We start from the raw sequence: 18516 nt of genomic DNA on the forward strand, positions 1-18516 counted from the left end.
GAAATGGTCTCTAAACTGAACAGACCACCCACAGAGTGGGAGAAATATTTGCCAGCTACACATCAGACAAAGGACAGATAAGCAGAATATATAGGGAACTTAAAAAACTAAACTCAGCCATTAAAAAGAATGAAATCATATCATTTGCAAGTAAATGGATGGAACTGAAGAACATCAGTTCTTCAGTTCATTCTGAGCAAGGTTAGCCAGGCTCAGATGACAAAAAATCATATGTTCTCCCTCATATGCAGACTTTAGATCTAAGGTAAATACAGCAGTTTTGTTGGAGTTGGGTCACCCGCTAAGGGGAAAGCACATATGGGAGGTATGGGGATAAGTAGGAAACCTAAAACTTGAAAGTGTTTGATGTCCCCACTGCAGAGGAGCTAATAGACTCACCTTAAAATGACAGAGGTCAATATGGGAAGGTGACTGGGAAGTAGTGAAGAGGTCAGGTACAGATGAATCAGTTTGCATTGTAATACACTTGTGCCTGGAAGCAATGCTCGGAATCTCTCTGTATAGCTATCCTTATCTCAACTAGCAAAAACGCTTTGTCTTTCTTATTATTGCTTATGTCTTCTCTTCAACAAAATTGGAGAAAAGGGCAGAACAGGTTCTGCCTGGAAGTGACGGTGGCGGGGGGAAGGGAAGGGGAGGGATAAGGGGGAGAAATGACCCAAACAATGTATGCACATATGAATGAATGAATATAAATAAATAAATAAATATTCAAAAGAGCTAGAAGAAAATTAATAAAATGACAGGCATAAAATCATACCATTCAATAATAACTGAATGTAAACTGACCAAATTCTCTAATTAAAAGATACAAGACTAGCTAAATTGATTTTAAAGAAAGACCTGATAACATGCTACTTACAAGGAGCTCATTTTTACCTTCATACAGACTGAAGGTAAAAGGATGGAAAATTATATTTCAAGCAAATGGAAACCTAAAGCATGAGTAGGCACACTTACACCTGATAAAACAGAACTTAAGACAAAAACAGGAAAAAGAGAAAAAGTAACCCTGAATAAAGTAACTATGGAAGAACTCATATTTCAACATAATAAAAGCTATATACAACAAACTCAGAGCCAATCTCCTACTGAATCTGGAAAACCATTCAACATGAACCTCTAACACAAGGAAAAAGACAGAGTTTCCACTCTTAACCACTCTTACTCAGTGTAGTACTAGACACTGTAGCAAGAGCAACTGGACAAGAGGAAGAAAGAAAAGGCATGCAAATAGGAAAGTATCCCTATTTGAAGATTACATGATTTTATACTTAGAAAAAACTAAAGACCACAAAAATACTGTTAGAACTGATAAATTGATAAACTGAAATTTGCAGGACACTGAAAAGTGTCAGGATACAGGATCAACATGCAAAAATCAGCAGGTTTTCTATTTGGCAAGAACAAATTTCCCAAGAAGGAAAACAGTGAAAGCAAACCCACTCATAAATAAAACACTTAGGAATAAGGGAGTGAAAAACTACTACAATGAAAATTACAAAACACTGGTAAAAGAAATTTAAGAAGACACTAAACAGTAGAATGTCAACCCGTGTTTATGTCTTGGAAGAATCAGTATTGTTAATGTCCATACTACCCAAAGGGTATACTTTATACCATTCCTATCAAAATCCCAATGACAGTCTTCACAGAACTAGAAAAAAAATCCTAAAATTCATATGGAAACACAAAAGACTCTGAATAACCAAAGCAATCCTGAGAAAAAAAAGAACAAAGTTGGAGGTATCACAATATAAACTTGAAGACATTCCAAAGACCCATAGTAAGAAAAACAGTGTGGAACTGGCTTAACACCAGGGGAATTGAATAAAGAACTCAGAAATAAGCCAACACCGTCTACTGCTAAATAATTCTTAACAAAGTTAACAAAAACATATGGGAAAAAGGACAGCCTCTTCAACAAATTGTGAGAGGAAAACTATATCCTCACATAGATGAAACTTTAATTCTACCTCTTATCCTGCATAAAAATCAACTCAAAATGGATCATAGCCCTTAATGTAAGCCCTGACACTCTGAAACTATAAGGGAATGCAGGTAGAACATTTTCAAGATATTTCAAGATAATGATTTTATGGCTGGGGCCCCAAAGGCACAGGAAACAAAAGCAAATATTGATAAATGAGATTATATCAAATTTTAAAAATCTGCACAGCAGAGGAAACAATCAACAGAGTGAAGAAACAAAACCCTGTTCATCTTACTGAATATTAATATCCAGAATATATTAAAAGCTCAAAAATATAATAATAAGGGGGGAGAAGCGGATAAAGAAGAATGGTGGAGGGGTGAATTCAAGTATGACATATTTGATACATTGTAAGAACTTTTGTAAATGCCACAATGTATCCCCACTCAGCATAACAATAAAGAGATAATGAAGAAAAACAACTTAACAATAAAAATTAACCTGATTTAAAAGTGGGCAAATGATCTGAGTATGCAGTTTTCAAAAGATGACATACAAATGACTGACAAATATATGAAAAAATGCTCAAAATCACTAGCCATCAGAAAAATGCAAGTCTGAAAGATAAGGAATATTTCAGATTCAAAAGAATGTAGAATCAAATACTTAATAGAGCCACACTGAAGGTAGGGAGGACAATCAGAATTTCAGTACTCTAAAATCCTTGAACTACTGAAATGAGGATGGAGACAGTAAGATATATCTTACCTAGTTAGAATAGCTGTTAGAAAATAATAAGAAATGCTACAGAGAGTGTGATTGAAAAAGAACTCTTACACACTGTTGCTGGGAATGAAAATTGGTATAGCCATTATGGAGAACAGGGTGGAGTTTCCTTTAAAAAAAAAAAGGTGAAAACAGTACTACCATATTATCCAGCAATCCCATTCCTGGATATATTTCCAAAGAAATGAAGTTAGCATACAAAAGGTACCTGCATGCCCACATGTACTGTGGCACTGTTCACAATAGGTAAGATATGAGACTAGTCTAGGTGCCTGAAAACAGATGAATGGGTACAGAAAACATGGTATATGTACACAGGGAGTATTATTCAGCCATAGAAAAATGATACCTTGTCATTTGCAGCAAAATGGATGGAACTGTTAAACAAAATAAAACAGATACAAAAAGACATGTATGGCATGTTCTCTCTCATATGTGGAAACAAAAGAAAAGTCAGCTGAAAAGTAGAATATTGGTTCCTAGGGACTGAGAAGGAAAAGAAGGTGTGCAAGTGGAAGAAAAGTAGATGGATATGATAAATACCTGATGTGTGCGCATGTGCAAATATCATAGGGAATCCCATTAATATGTATAGTTATTGTATGTTAACAGAGAAAGCAAAAACATCAAAAAAAGCAATACCTCTCTGACTTGATAGTCAAGGAAGATGCATCCTCTACATGGTTTCCCCCCATATCTCTGGGAGTCCCCGTGTTCTCAGACATCAGAGTGGGTTTTTTGGCCAACCACTGCCCCAACTTTCCTTATCTGCTATCATGGCCATTAAAGGTGATGTTGTCACTCTAAGAGCAACTTCAAGGTTCCGAGTTCACCATAATGCTGATGAAACCACAGGTGTCTTCCTGGGTAGTTTCTAATGTCAGTGCTGTCTTTCCACTGAAACGATGGCAGGTGCATCAAATGAAACAGACCATTTGGATTTTTCTTGCTCCTTATTCAAAGCCCTCTCCAGAAGACTCTGTTACGAGGCCATAGAGGCACGCTAGCAAACACTCTTTTTTTATTGTTGTGCTAGGGATACACTGTGGCACCATCAATAGATCATACTTGAATTCACTCCCTCCATCATTCTCCTTTATCCTCCATTCCCCATTCCCAAAATAGTTTCAACAGGTCTCATTTTTCCATTTTCATACATGTGTACACAGTATTTACACCATATTCACCCTCCCACACCCTTTCCCTACATCTTCCCCTTCCCACTGGTACCAACCCCCCCAGACAGGACCTGTTCTTCCCTTCTATTCTCCAATTTTATTTTTAGAAATGACATTTTTGTTTGTTTAAGATAGCTATACCAGCATTGTCCTTGTGACATCTCCATGTATATATGTATTATAGCCTGAATCATTTCATCTCCTCTATTTTTCTCCTTTTTACCTTAGACCCCTTCCTATGGTGATTTCAACATCTTTAAAAATTCTGTTTTCATTCTGGTATAGGAAATACATCAACCATATTCAAACACTCTTGAAAAGATACTTGTATTTAAAATGACCATCCCCTGAAAGTGGAGCACTGTCTTTTGGAGAACGTGTATACATCTGTTTATTCCCTTAAAATGAGGAAGTTCCTCAAAGCCTGAAGGGGAGAAGTCCTTTGGGATGTCACCTTGAGATATTAGAGTGGGGAGGGAGAGGAACTGTCTCTGGAAGCAGCCAGTATTCTTCCAACTGAGATGTGATCATCACACCCCTATCTCTCCATCAGAACTAAATCTAAGTCAATCTACTCCTACACCATATCAAACCCTGATAGTAATTATAAATGTTTTGTTTTTATTTGTATTTAAGAGAAATTATAAAGTTTTTTATTCTTGCAATCTAAATCAACTTATAAACATGGGAAGCAAGCCATCATCGAGCATTTATTAAGCCAAGAGAAGAGAGTGTTGGTTTCACTTGTATTTTCCCTACAGTGACCTGTAAGAAGGAGTTTGAGTTTAAAATAATATAGAAATCTATGGAGATTAAAAACAAAAGCCACAATTTACTTTCATTACCATTTGAAGCATAAATTTCAACAGCATCAAAGCCTGGTAGAAACAGTTCAAACTACAAGGTTAAAATCTGACACATGAACAAACTGAGGACCTGAGAGATGAAATGAACCCATGCATATTCAAAGGTGAGTACCAAGAATTGTGTCAGGGCCAAATGCAAATTACTGGGGAAGAAACTCACTTCTGGTTGTCTTTTTTATAGAACACTGGATCATTATTAGACATAGTGATATAGGCTTAATTATATTTAATCTCTCTTTATCCCTTCAATATGAAATGATTTCAATATCTAGACATGTTTCCTTTTTCTGTAAGACGCCACAGTATCCATGAGACCTCTCTGGAGGTAAAAGCATATTCCATTTTACTCCAGCTTTGATATCCGAACTCATAGAATCTTATCATTCTTTTCCTATAGGAAATACAATTTTACAGCAGTCTTCATCTTATAAATGGAGCTGTTAATTTAGAGCCACACAATGATCCCAGTGTGTTCATGGCACATTTATTGAACTTGTAACTATAATGTCTTTGGATATGTATTATATTTGCCATGTATTCTATTGACCCATTGAAAATATTTTGCTTCTTATAAGAGGCACAAGGGGACATTCATAAAGAAAGTGGAAAGTGCCTTATCCTTCAAGTTCTCACATTAAATATAATGGATTGTTGATGTGAATAAAAGACCCAACCAATACCTGCTATTTTATTACTAGCTGTCTGTAATTGAATTTAGTTGTCTTGACACCTTAATGCAGTTGCCTTCACATAGGAGCACAAATAGCCACAGGGCACATGAGGACTTTCCCAAAGTAGTGTGTGGAAATGGTCAGTTTGAGGAAGCAAGTCTCCAAGTCTGCCAACCATATGTACCCTTTGCTAAGGTTTTTTGCCTGCATTCTTACTGACGTAAGTCATCATTCAGAATCAGCTGTCTTGATTCCTCTTTCACAATCTCTCTGTCCCTATTTCACGAAAGGAACAAATACGTTCATCTTTGTGTGTAAAAACTTCTGAGGTACAAACGAGGAAATATTGAAATTTTGGTGTTGGATGTTAAGAATATGAATAGCTTCAATGATGGGTAATATCCTACAAGTCAAGTATGTCTAAATGTTTTGCTTTTAATAAAATTGAGGAGACATCACAACTGTGGATGACAAATCATTAAATATGGATTTTGCTGATAAATGACCTAGTGGCTGTTGGCATATAACTTGAAAAGATTCAAAAAGTAGTGACATTGTTATAATAAGAAAATCCCATTTCCACAGTTCCTTAGCACATACATTCATAAAAGTAAAAATTGAGATTAAAGTCGGTTCTGGGTCCTTCCTCACTGGAGCAACAAACAATGTTCAGCTACAGAGTTATAAACTAATTAGAGAAATGGGATCTGTCTATTTCCTTAAGACATTCAAATTTTTTATTTTTAATATTTAATGGTTTATCCAAATTTATATTTGTGTTCTTTTGATAAATTCTGCATGAAAGATAATTAGATTCATAACTTTAAAATGGCTTAATATTTTAGCAGTTAAGTCAAAGGAACTTTTTAATTAAATTCAGGATGATGAATAAATGACTTTAAAACATTATCAAACTAGGGTATGCATGATTAAGTTTATTATCACAGGAAAAATGAAAACAGAATTTTGTTTAGGACCTTCTTTTCTTTCGTCTCTGTTTGTTTGATTTTTGAGAACAGGTTTTTCCTATGTAGCTAAGGCTCACTATGTAGCCTCAACCTTCTAAATTCTGGGATTACAACTGTGCACCACCATATCTGGTTTGTTACTTTATTGTAATGAGCAAGATAGTACTCAAACACTAGCATATTTTGATAAGATTGGATATGTAAAAATGTGACATAATTTTACTTTTAAATGCAAATATTGGTAGTATTCTGAAAATTACATTCTATGCAGCTATTTAAATTTATGATGGGTAAGTTGAAATTTCAATTCATAAAGGAATGAGGGGCACATCATTTTCTTAAATACTTTCATGAACTATGATAAGATATAATGCTTGAAAACTACTCCCTACAGTGATATTAGACTCCAAGGAAGACAAATTAATCAGTAGGTTTCTAATAAGCACATTCAAGTCTTCCAGTTATTGGCTTGTAAAACACTTTCTCATGACACATATTTGGTTTGTGATTGCTCATTCATTGTTCCTGTCCTCAGACCTCTAAGACATCAGAAAATCTGAGCTGTTTGTTCCGCAAGAAAATGGTTTGAATGTATTCCACAAAGGTTCATGTGTTGGAAACTTAACCAAATGTCATATTACAGTACTTGGAGGTGAGGCCTTAGGAAGATCATTAGGATTATATGAACTGGTGAGAGTGGGATCTGATGGTGGCATTACAAGAAAAAGAGAAACCCAAATTACCATGCTTGCACCACCTTCCCATATAAGGCCCCTCGCCATGTTAGGATGTAGCAGAAAAATCTTCAACAGATGTCAAACACATGCTGATGATGTGCTCTTAGACTTCTCAGTCCCAAGAATGAGAAGCCAAATAAACTTCTACTCTATAAATTACCCAGTCTCATCTGTTTTGTTATAGCAAAAAATGTTATACCAAAAAATGGACTAAGACACCCACTCATACGGAGAATAGGGTCTCCATTAAAGGCACTCAATTGTATTTCAGCAAAAGGAAAATATACTCAGCATTTCACTTTCTAATTTATTTTTGCTTAGAAAGAGCCATAAATTGCTCTGAAATAGAAAATCTAAGCGTGTGCAATTTGACAACTATCGCAAATCATTTTGGAATCCTCATATACACACACACTAATCCACAATTGTAAAAGCCAGCAAGAGAGAATGAGACAGAGAATCTAGATGTGACTTTCACTTGTTCAACAAATGTGAATTGAACACGTTCCAAGTGCCAGCCACTGTTCTAGGAACTAGACACACACAGCTATGGGATGCACTCCTCCTTATCTGCAATGGAAGGCACCAAATCAGCTGGAAAGACTTTATATTCCATGAACATTTGCTATATAAAGTCACTGAATGCTAACATTTGGTTTGCCATCATAGCTGGGCCACTTATTAGCACCTTCCCAAAGGGGTTTCCTCGAAGGAGCCCATTCCCCATATTTGGAGTTCTCTAGGTAGAAAGACCAAGTTTAATTTTAGAAGTTGGTCTAGTATATTCTGGAATTTTTCTGAATTTTAAAGCAATTTACTTTTGACTTTGTAGAAGGCACACCATCTCCTTGCCTCAGTTTCCATGGAGCCATAAAATATGAAAACACATAAATTAAGGATTTGCTATTTACCTTATTAAATAAAAGATTAGGGGGTGTTTGTTAAGGCACGAGTTATTTTGACAAACTTCTAGAACATTTAAACATTTAATTATAATTCTATAATCTTGATAAAAATATTCAGATATGATATCACAATAACAAAACCTCATTGACTTAAGTCATCTAACCAATTCTTCATAACCTTAATGTTTTCATTTTAGTATATGTGTTAAAGTCTTCCTTTCTGAGGTGTCCCTGTTCCTGGGTTTCAGCTGTGTGTTAAGTGCAAGTGCCAAATCATACACCTAAAATCATGTTTCTTTCTATTATCATTTTTAGTTTTCAGTCTCTTCTTGTTTGCCTTAACTCCATCACCAAAATGCTTCAAAAGGCATGTTTCCACATGTTCTCAACCAACTTCTTCCAACCACCATCCTCCAGAAAGTGGCTGGATGATGGTCTTTCATGTGAAAAGTCTGCCCACAAAATTAAAGTCAGGAAACACAAGATTAAATGTGCTATGAAGAAACTAGCATCAAACATTGCTCATTGATTGCATCTGCTATTGATTACACAGAAGAGAAAAGAATAAAAATGTTTTAAAGACTTTAAAGACAATAATATCAAAAAATCAAAACCCAGGTTTTTAAGTTCATAGACAGTGGTCCTTTAACTGAAAATAAGAAATTGTATAATAAACATCTGGAATCCTCAAGGTCCAGCAATAAAAATCAGAACTGAATAGAATAGATGATCAGTATAAATTCAATGTCCTTTCCCTGAGCCATTGGGTGGGTCAATGACTGGTGAGGAAACTCATCCTAAATACTGGGAATATGCACACAGGATTAGAGAAGGAAAATCAGATAGCACAAGACTGGGAAACAAAGGTAAAACTTGCTGTTAGAAGTCATAATTTCCAACATGTTATTTTTAAAATCTGATAGAGCTAAAGAATTTTCAATATTTATGAAAATGAAATACTCATAATTTAAAGATACTTCCCACATAAAAAGTCAGCACATTCTAAAACTGAAGCTTGAAGAACTAAAAGTGACATTGGTCTTTTTATTGTTAATCCTTTTGACTTTCTGGTAATAGCTTCATATTCAAGACTGTTACAAATAAATCAGTAGTGACCTCACATACACCCATCTTTGTGTGTGTTCTCATACCATTTCTAGATATGCGAAACTTACAAAGAAATTATTTTTAGAATAGCAACTTCATCTACTAGTGCATGCTATCTTCATTATACCAAAATTTTCCCTTTTGGCATAAATATTATCTTTACTTACTGTTTTGTATTTTTTCGCAAGAAATCTTCTCAGGTCCTTCCTTTCACTCTCTCCTCATTCCTCCTCCCCTTCAGATGGGTGGCATGCCACACCAGTTTCCAATTCCTCAGGATTTCTGTTACTGTCCCAGGCAAGACCTCCCTGAAATGTTTAGGGGTAGAAAATAAAGCTTCTTAGAGTCCTTAAAATTTCAATTTGCAAACACCCATGATGCTACCTACTAGTGATCTAAATGTCTTCCCACTACCCTGAACAGCTCTGCTTTGTCCCCATCTCCCACTCCAGAGGGAACACTGCCTTTTTTCATAGAAAAAAACCTAAACTATAAGAAATCACCCATATTGAAAAGGCTGGACTGATCTTATTTAAAAAAAAAAAAGACAGTGCATAAAGAAATTGATGACACAAAGCAAAATGGTGTTTTAACTTACAGATTTGAGGGACAAGAGCAGGAAAGAAAACTTGGGGCTTAGTTAAAGCAAAATGGCACTTTCTGCTTACCCAGGTTGAAGCTAGAAATTAGAGAAGTAAAGAGTAAGAAAGACTCCGAAGAGACTGTCACAAGAGTGTGGAAATGTTTTAACCATTCCGTAGACTCTGAGGGCATTTCTGATTATGTGCAATAAGGAGGAGGTAGAGCAAGAAAAAATCACATTTAATTCTCAAGAAGACAAATGGAATTAATTTTGACATATGCAAACCCTCTCCTATCAAGAAGAAAAATAAATGTTTGCAGATGTCAACTGTTTAAGAAATCAATATGCAAATCTTCAGGTAAGAAATTACCAAGCAGCGAATATGCCACTGCTGTGAACATGAAAAACTAGTATTTCCCAACAGAATAATAAAGTTGTTTTAAACTGAAAGAGTGCAGAAATCTTCTGATCCTCTTAACTTACAAAAGAAGAGGGCTTCTGTTTATCCAAGTTGCATGGCTGTTCAGTTGCAAAACTAGACCAAGAGCACCAGTTCCTCTCCTCATTACCAAACAGAGATTTGGGAATTGAACACATAGCATTTCTGTATAAATAGGGACACTGAATATTCATATTGTGAGTTATCTAAGTATTTTAAGTATGAATTTGTTCTCAACCTTAAGAAACTGACTTTGAATGCATTGGGGAAAATTATAGAGAAAGAATACATTTTTTACATTAGGTTGTGCTATAAAATTAGAAATTGTTTTTAGAACTCTCAATTCTCAAAAAAAGGCAAAGAAAATGGGAGGAAAATCTGTTACCCTACTGACCTCATTTAAATAAGTCATCTTTATTCCTTTTCTTATAGTGCAATACTGTTTACTTCTGATGGTGCTTCTCATATGTACACAATTTGGGTGGAAGGAACAAATTGGTAATTATCTTCCCTAATGAAATGTGCAATCATTTCAGTTAGATTTTAAATGGGGCATGGTTTGCATTCATGAGGTCCATTTAATAAATGCCTATTAGGTACAGTTTAATGGCTTAATGTTTGATTCATGTTTTCTCTCTGTGCTTGATTCTTACTGCACATCTAGGGCAATTAGGAAATTTGGATTTCCTTCCTGTGTACTTATACAATCTCTGTATTTATAAAGTTTAGCTCAGCAAAATAGTAGTTACAAAAGTTAAAATTTTACTAAGAAAAAAGATAACTCTATCTCTGATAATGACAGTACTCCAGATTTTGGGTAAATTCATCCAGTTAGCAAAGTCAACCTTTGTTTAGCATTTATAAGTAACTAACAAACCATAATTATAATTGGGAACCTGAGAAAATGATTCTACAACACTTGAAAAACCTGCAGCCTTCCTTTTCTACATTTAAATCTAAACTCCAATTGGCAAATTGTGTTGATAAATTAATGGGGAATAGCTTCTACCAAGAATAAATTAAAAACAACCTCAAAAATATTCCATTATATATTTATTCTTCTACAACAGGCAACAGTGTATGTCAATGTACTAGAATATGTTTCTCATTTAATTTTTCTTCAAATTTACATATTGTGTGAGGCTATGAATACTAACAATGTAAGTCTCTGTTTTATACCATTTAATTTTTTCTTAATATCAGTCAATAACTTCAAAGAGTGAGAATAAACTAGTATAGGTGTGTACACGTGAAAAATATTTTCTTAAACTTACAAAGTTGAGTTACCATACTTTGCACATATTCAGACTAAATTTTGATGCTTCCTTTGTGATTCAGAAATGTTGAATTGATCAACAATTCTGGAAAATATCTGGCAGGTGTAGGTTTTGCATTCTACTATATTTACTTACATAAATTCTCATTTCTCTCCTCTGGTATTTTCTCTGTGAAAGAGAAGAGATTAAGTGGAATTCATGTGAGCCCCTTACACTACTTCACATTTGAGATTCTCACCTCTACTTTCAAAAGAAAAGCAATGCATGTTTGCAACGTTAATCAGAATGTAGGTTTGCTAATTTTTTTCTCTACCTTCAGCAATTTTTATATTCCTAAAAAGCACCTCCTAGAGGAAAAGAGCACTTTAAATGAGCATGCCTGTTTGTGTGTTAAAGACAGATGGGGAGGGAGAAAGGAGAGGGATAATTAAGAGGGATAGCAAATATATTGACATTTAAACATTCTTTCAAATGTTCATCTCACATCCCTTTTCATTTGTGCTCAGATGAAAGAGGCAAGAGACAGTCCTACTTCTAACTAGTGTTTCTGATGGACTGAGTAGGGGTTGATGGCCTGCTTCTCCTATACAGGACAAGAAAATGTGGTTTCCCAGGAAGAAAGAGTGAAAACTAACAAGGCAGGGTAGAGGAGTTAGGGATAATTTTTGCATTCTCACACTTAAAAGCCAAAGAGTATTTATTTAATTCCATTACTTATTGTCCTATGTGGACGCTGCACATTCTGTCACAGAATCTGTGTTAACACTGTGACTGCTGTTTCCACGTGGCTATATACACATGTACAGTGCATTACAGATATATGACAGGATGGACAGAGACATGTAGAAAATAATTGACCATATACAGAGAGAAACATAGACATATAGTAAGCAGATATTTATCTATCTGTGTAAGAAAAAAAACTAAAAGGAATAGGTCCTGTGATAGTCTAGTAATAGAGACAGTTGTCCAAATGTAATAACACAGTAAGTTTTTTTAAGGCTACCTATTGTTTGATTTCATTGATGTGAAATTCTTTTTTTTTTCAATAATTTAAAATTTTCTCATTTATTTTATTTTATTTTTTTAATTTTTATTGTTTTATTATTCATATGTGCATACAATGCTTGGGTCATTTCTCCCCCCTGCCCCCACCCCCTCCCTTACCACCCACTTCGCCCCTGCCCTCTCCCCCTCCCCCTCAATACCCAGCAGAAACTATTTTGCCCTTATTTCTAATTTTGTTGAAGAGAGAGTATAAGCAATAATAGGAAGCAACAAGGGTTTTTGCTAGTTGAGATAAGGATAGCTATGATGTGAAATTCTAGAATAAGCAAATCCATAGACACAGAATACAGATTAATAATTACCAGGGGCTGAAGGGAGCCTGGAAATGGGGAGTGATGGGTAATGGGTACAGGCTTTCTTTTTTATTGTTATTCTTTTATTTTTGCATTACCATACATTAATAAAATGAGGGGATTTCACTGTGACAATTCCATCTGAGCCAGATAAGCTTTTAATCTCATACTTCCATGTATATACTAAACAGTTTATAGCACAATAAAGAACAGTGTGAAGATGAATTCAAGTATTATGAGCTAGAAATGTTTGGTTTGTTGGAGAATGTGCTCTTAAGAAGAATTTGCAGTTCATGCCCTGATCGTGGCATGTTCTTTAACAGCACAGTATAGTCAAAACCCAGGCTACAGTGGCACCCTAGCCAGTTCTATTATATAAATTGCTTCTGTGGGGTTCCGGAAACTAACTGAAAGTTATGCGAGAATTGACTGCTTTGAACCTACTCTATATCTTCCTAGGTCCTCTTTCTCAGGCAACTGCAATTCTAGGTTGTGTAGACAAAAACCTTGTTGGCTGAATACAATTAACTCAAAAAACAAAAATGTTTAACAAGATGCAATTGTCAAATTTTGTTATTTTCCCTGTAATGTCTACAGTACCTTGGGATGCTATATATCATCCCCTAATGTGGCTGTGAATAAAATGCAGGCAGCAGAAAAAAATTATCCTCACCCTGAATCACTTCTCCAAAATCTCCCACCACTCCCCCTTCAAGTCCCAGAGCCATGGATTTCTATCCTTCACAGATATCTCTGCCCTGAGGAAGCCCAGCCATGGACTTACTTCACTAAATGGTGATCTTGAGGTTCCAGTGATCCACAATGACATGTTACTATGTTGGCAGGACAATATAATGTGAATGTTTGTCAGTCATATAGTTGAAACAAAGAAAGGCACAGCACAGGAATACTTAAAAATTCTACTTCCTGATCTTCCTTGCTATAAAATGGGTATTTTAGAAGGTAAGACATGGAAATGCCATTTGGTAAACTATTCTTATAGTTCATCAGGAAGGATGAATGCATCTCCCTAAGCTATCCCATGGCAATTACCAAATGACCCTTTGCTGGAACCATAGGCTAATGCAGTCACTCTATAACAGACAAAGGGGACAGTGGGAGAATGAAAGAGAGAGAGACAGATTACATAAAACACAAGGGAAACTATGTTCTTCCTAAACTCATTTCCTCTCCAACCTTGTTCCATTCTGAAAGGGAAATTCCAAGGAAGAAACTGGTAGGACGGTATGAAGAGTAGGAGCCCATGACCTCCAGCTTACCAAGAGTTCCTGGGGAGAATTAGGCATGAAACCCAGAGAAACACAAGATGGTCCCCATCACTTGTGATAAAGGTAATTTACTCTCAAACAGTGATAGGCATAGGGGACTCAAGCAAGTTGTACTAGTACTAGAATTTCACATTTTTATGAGTGTTTTGTTTCTCTTTAAGTTAAACATAGTCACATTTCCTTTCCCTCAAGTTATCTGTTTTGGTTTTATCAGTATATTCCTTAACAGTCACTACATTAAATGTCGCCAGGATATAGGGATTTTCAAGAGACTGCCCTGACCAAGTACAAAACGAAGAAAATAAAATTACCCTCAGAAAGTAAAACTTTCAAATTCCACTTAGATATCTTTCAAATAAACACTTTTATATACTTGAACATACACACAGAACCCTTTATATTATCCTGTGGACAAAATCACCTCCATATTTTCTTCCCTAAACTATGCAGCATGCACTGAGCTGAGTCACCTGTAGGGAATCAGAGCCTCACAGCCTATAGTACACGATCCAACTCCAGGAGACATTTTTCTGTTGAGGTTTTAGATCATTGTTAAGAGATTGACTTCTGAAGACTGGGAACCACAAGTCCAGTAATGACATCTCCTCATGGTATAGAAACTCAGGCAAGATTGTCTGTAAGTTAGGGAACATAGCGACACCTACCATAGGGTGATTGGGCATATGTCAAGTAAGATGATGAATATTTATGTTTATCATGGATTCTTCATTTAATGGGTCCTTAAAATCCCAAACTGGCTGTGAGTGCTGCAGATTTCTGGAGTAGAAAGAGCAAAAACTCTGCAATGGAGCAGACCTGACCTTCACCCCAGCTCTGACACTGACTACTTAAATGACCTCAAGCAAGTTGCTCAAGACTTCTTCAGACCTGTTCCTTGTCTCTAAACTAGGCTACCAACAAAGATTAGATATAAAGATATGCAAAGTACCATGTTATTCTTTATAATTTCACAATAAAAAAATGGATAAAGTAATCAAAAATAATCCCCCGTGGAGGCAACACAGAATGACTGACAACCACCATATTTGCTCTCCACAGGTGTAAGTCCTGCAAGAAAATTTGGAAGTCATCTCCTCCTTCTCCACCTCCTATGGCACCAAATCTCTTCTATTCTGTCTATAAATAGCTCTTTAATCTGTCTGCCTCTTCATTTACACCTTGGCCACCTGTCTCAGTCTCCTATCATTTGCTATCTGGCCACAACATCATCACAGCCTCCCTCTGGGCTGTCTCCTTACAGCAAGCAGCTAGGAGGACACTAAGTAGAGATGGGGGCCTCTCGTGCCACTGCTTAAATCCCGTCAGCAGCTTTCTGTTGTCCTTGGGATAAAAAACAAATCTTTTACTGCCACCTCAATCAGCAGGGAGGCCCTCTTCCACTACTGCCCAAGTGGACTAAATGCCAATGATCTGAATACATCATGCCCTCACTCCCAAATTCTGCATGTTCTCCCCCGGCAGGAGCTCCCTCCTCTTTCCTGTTTGCCTCACTAAGGAAAGCTTTCTGACTGTGAGGCCAAGGACCCCTCGTCCCACCCTGAATGCTGCTGGTGCCACCTCCACCTCTCCCAAAACAACCTCCAGCAGACTGCACTTACATTATTTGGTTAATTTTGTCTTTACAAGAGATAAGAATAATCTGATATTAGCATGTGTCTGCCTTCATTCCTTCCTTTCTTCCATCCTTCTTTCCTTCTTTCCCTTCCTTTCCTTTCCTTCCTTTCTTCCTCTTCCCCTCTCTCCTCCTTCCTTCTTTCTTTTATTCTTTCTCTTCCTTTCTTTTCTTTCTCTCTTTCTCTTTTGCAGACAGGGTCTTACCATATAGCTCAGGTAAGCCTTGGCTGGCCTTGAGCTCACAGTCCTCCTGCCTGTGTCTCCTCAGCGCTGGGGTTGCAAGCATGCACCACTGGCCCAACTGCATGTGCCCAGCCCACAGAAATGGTCTGGAGACATTTGTTAAGTCAATGCATTGGCTGCAGTTGGCAGCCACACAATTCAATCGTGTATCTGTCAGGCACACAACTTGAAGACAAATGAGAATTGTGTTCTAACCTGAGAGAGAGGAAAAACATTGAAAACAGCTTTTAATTTGCTTCCTTCTATAAGAAGGCAAAATTTCATTTCAGGGTTCTTCTTCTTTACTCCCAACACTCAGATCCCACTGTCATTGTCTCTGCACAGACATAGCAAGTGTAAGCTTTCAGCAAATATCTTCAGGTACAGAGTCTGGAACTTCTTGAAACAAACACGAGAATAAATGTCTCTTTGGCTCAAACTCACACCACCGGCATCAGCAGCTTTCAGATGTGGAAGACTCCCATACCTCCCCTTTCCCCCAAGGCCAAAATGAAGATTTTTCCCAGAAGCACCTGGTTACAGCCTTTCCCTATGGGTGCCCGGGATTCCAGGCAGCCGTCTGTGTCGCTCAAGCTAACATGGACCTGTGGGGGATGCACAGTAAAGTCCCTTAGGGAAACATTAGTCATGCTTGGCTGCTCTCTCTGGCACAATGTATCCTACTTTGTGTTGATCTCTTCTGAAATGCCAGGCTTGCCCTCCTCTCTCTCAGCAAGAAAGGATGCAAGTCAAATGCCATCCATCACTTTGTGCTCCCCTGCAGAGGGTCGAGAGGACACTACTTGAGCAAAGCCCACGGGTCCTAATGGAGTAGCGTGACTTTCAAAGATCACAGAAACTGTGCGTTTAATGTGCACCTAACAAACCATGGATAAGTACGAGCCTGGACTGGACCCTAACCCAGCCTCAGGTCCACATTCACAGCTCTGAGACTGTCAAGCTCTGTTGACTAAGCCCAGTGCCCAACTCCCTGTGCCTCTGTGGCTTTCCTCATTCAGAAACAACTCTATTCCAACAACCTATGGTTTTGCCTTTATTTTAAAAGCCAGAGGATTGAAGAGTTATTTTGTCAGAAGAAAAGCACTGCTGAAACTGGATTATATTAATATGACTTGAGAGAAACTTGCACATTGGAATTTCTGCTCCCCATCCCCACATCGCCTCTGCTCAGCTTCTGAAATGTGTTCTTCTGGTAAGATCCACATGACCCCACCAAGGGGGAAAATGATGTTTTTGTGGTGTCAAGGATGCAGGCCAAGGTGAGAAAATTTAGGATATTTTGGCAACTCTTCACACTTACTTCAATGAAGAAATAAATCCAACTGCTCTCTATCAGCCAGAAAGCACTATTGTTTGAGAAGTGACTTGTTAGGGCTAGAGACATGAAATTTCTATTTTTGAACAAACAATGTTTATTAGCTATGTTTCCCGTTGCTCTGTATTATTAATTTATACTTTATTTCTTGGGTTAGCATGCTTACTGTGTTTTTCTTTATGGATTTTCAAAGACCTGATTACATCGTTTTTCAGTTAATTAGGCTACTTTGTAATACTAGAAATATAAAAGGCATTTTTTAAAACAATAAAGAAAAACGTTTCCTATATGTGATAACGATCAAGTAAATGATTTAATAATTTGATTTGTTGGAAAGAATATACAGGATTAGCTATTTTTCTCCTAGTTGGATACGTTGCTAAATATAGAAAGAAATGTAATACATTAATCCAGTAATGTGTTCTGAGGAGAAATAGGACTTCGGTTATTCCAATAAGAGAGCATACCATTTTAGCTAAAATTTGTTTTGGAGTAGCCATCTAAACTCTGGCCCCCACTAACAAGCCTCACAGAAAGCATGGACATCCGACTGTATTACAGGACCTTATCCTTGTGACCCTACTGAAGGACCAGGCAGTGGACATCTGGGTCAAAGACAGATCCACAAGCTGGAGTGAGCCAAGCAGTTCTTTCTCAGTAGTTTAAACACATTCAAGACAGAAAGGAGGCCATATTTGTGGCAGATACATATGTATATGGAGACTAGAATGATATTTCAGGATGTAGAGGTTGTAATGGGTAAGCAGAGAAAGCTACTCATCAGGGAGGTGGGGAAGAATGGAACAGATAAAGACAAAAGCAGAGACCAGAAAACACACCTTTGAAACAAAACGAGACAAGATTGGAAGATCAGAGGCTCAATCCCCAGACCTGTAGATATGGGTATAAATCAACCCACATCCCACATCCCACTGTTTCATGGGACACAGATATGCTTCACTTTCTTAAAATGTCCTTTTTTATCCAATAGAATTTCCTTATCATTTAAGTTAACTGAGTGAATTTTTTCTTGCTTGCAAACAGAATGGTAAAACAGCACATGTACCACAAATTCCTGCATTTTAGGAAAACAAACCTTTACCTGAATGAAGCCATTGTTTGAAAAGTAATGATATGAAAAGAAAAATTCAAGTTAGACCTACCTTGATACTTGTTAATATGAAATCTGAGCTCCCACAAAG

The 18516-nt window shown here is 36.9% G+C and overlaps 1 long non-coding RNA gene across 32 annotated transcripts in view; it reads right to left on the reverse strand.

Moving 5' to 3' along the window:
• The window catches only part of LOC109675295 (uncharacterized), a 439119-nt gene that overhangs the window by 391655 nt on the left and 28948 nt on the right, over window positions 1–18516 (reverse strand). For 28 of the 32 annotated variants that reach the window (XR_012439077.1, XR_012439080.1, XR_012439087.1 and 25 more), the window contains one exon: window positions 9340–9480. This is a non-coding gene — a long non-coding RNA (uncharacterized lncRNA). Of the gene's footprint in view, window positions 1–9339; window positions 9481–11606; window positions 11640–14786; window positions 14899–15960; window positions 16195–18516 lie in introns of all 32 variants that reach the window. The other 4 variants (XR_012439078.1, XR_012439084.1, XR_012439081.1 and 1 more) reach the window with 4 other exon arrangements.

This window comes from Castor canadensis, chromosome 11 (assembly GCF_047511655.1).
Source record: "Castor canadensis chromosome 11, mCasCan1.hap1v2, whole genome shotgun sequence".
NCBI classification, from domain to species: Eukaryota; Metazoa; Chordata; class Mammalia; order Rodentia; family Castoridae; genus Castor; species Castor canadensis.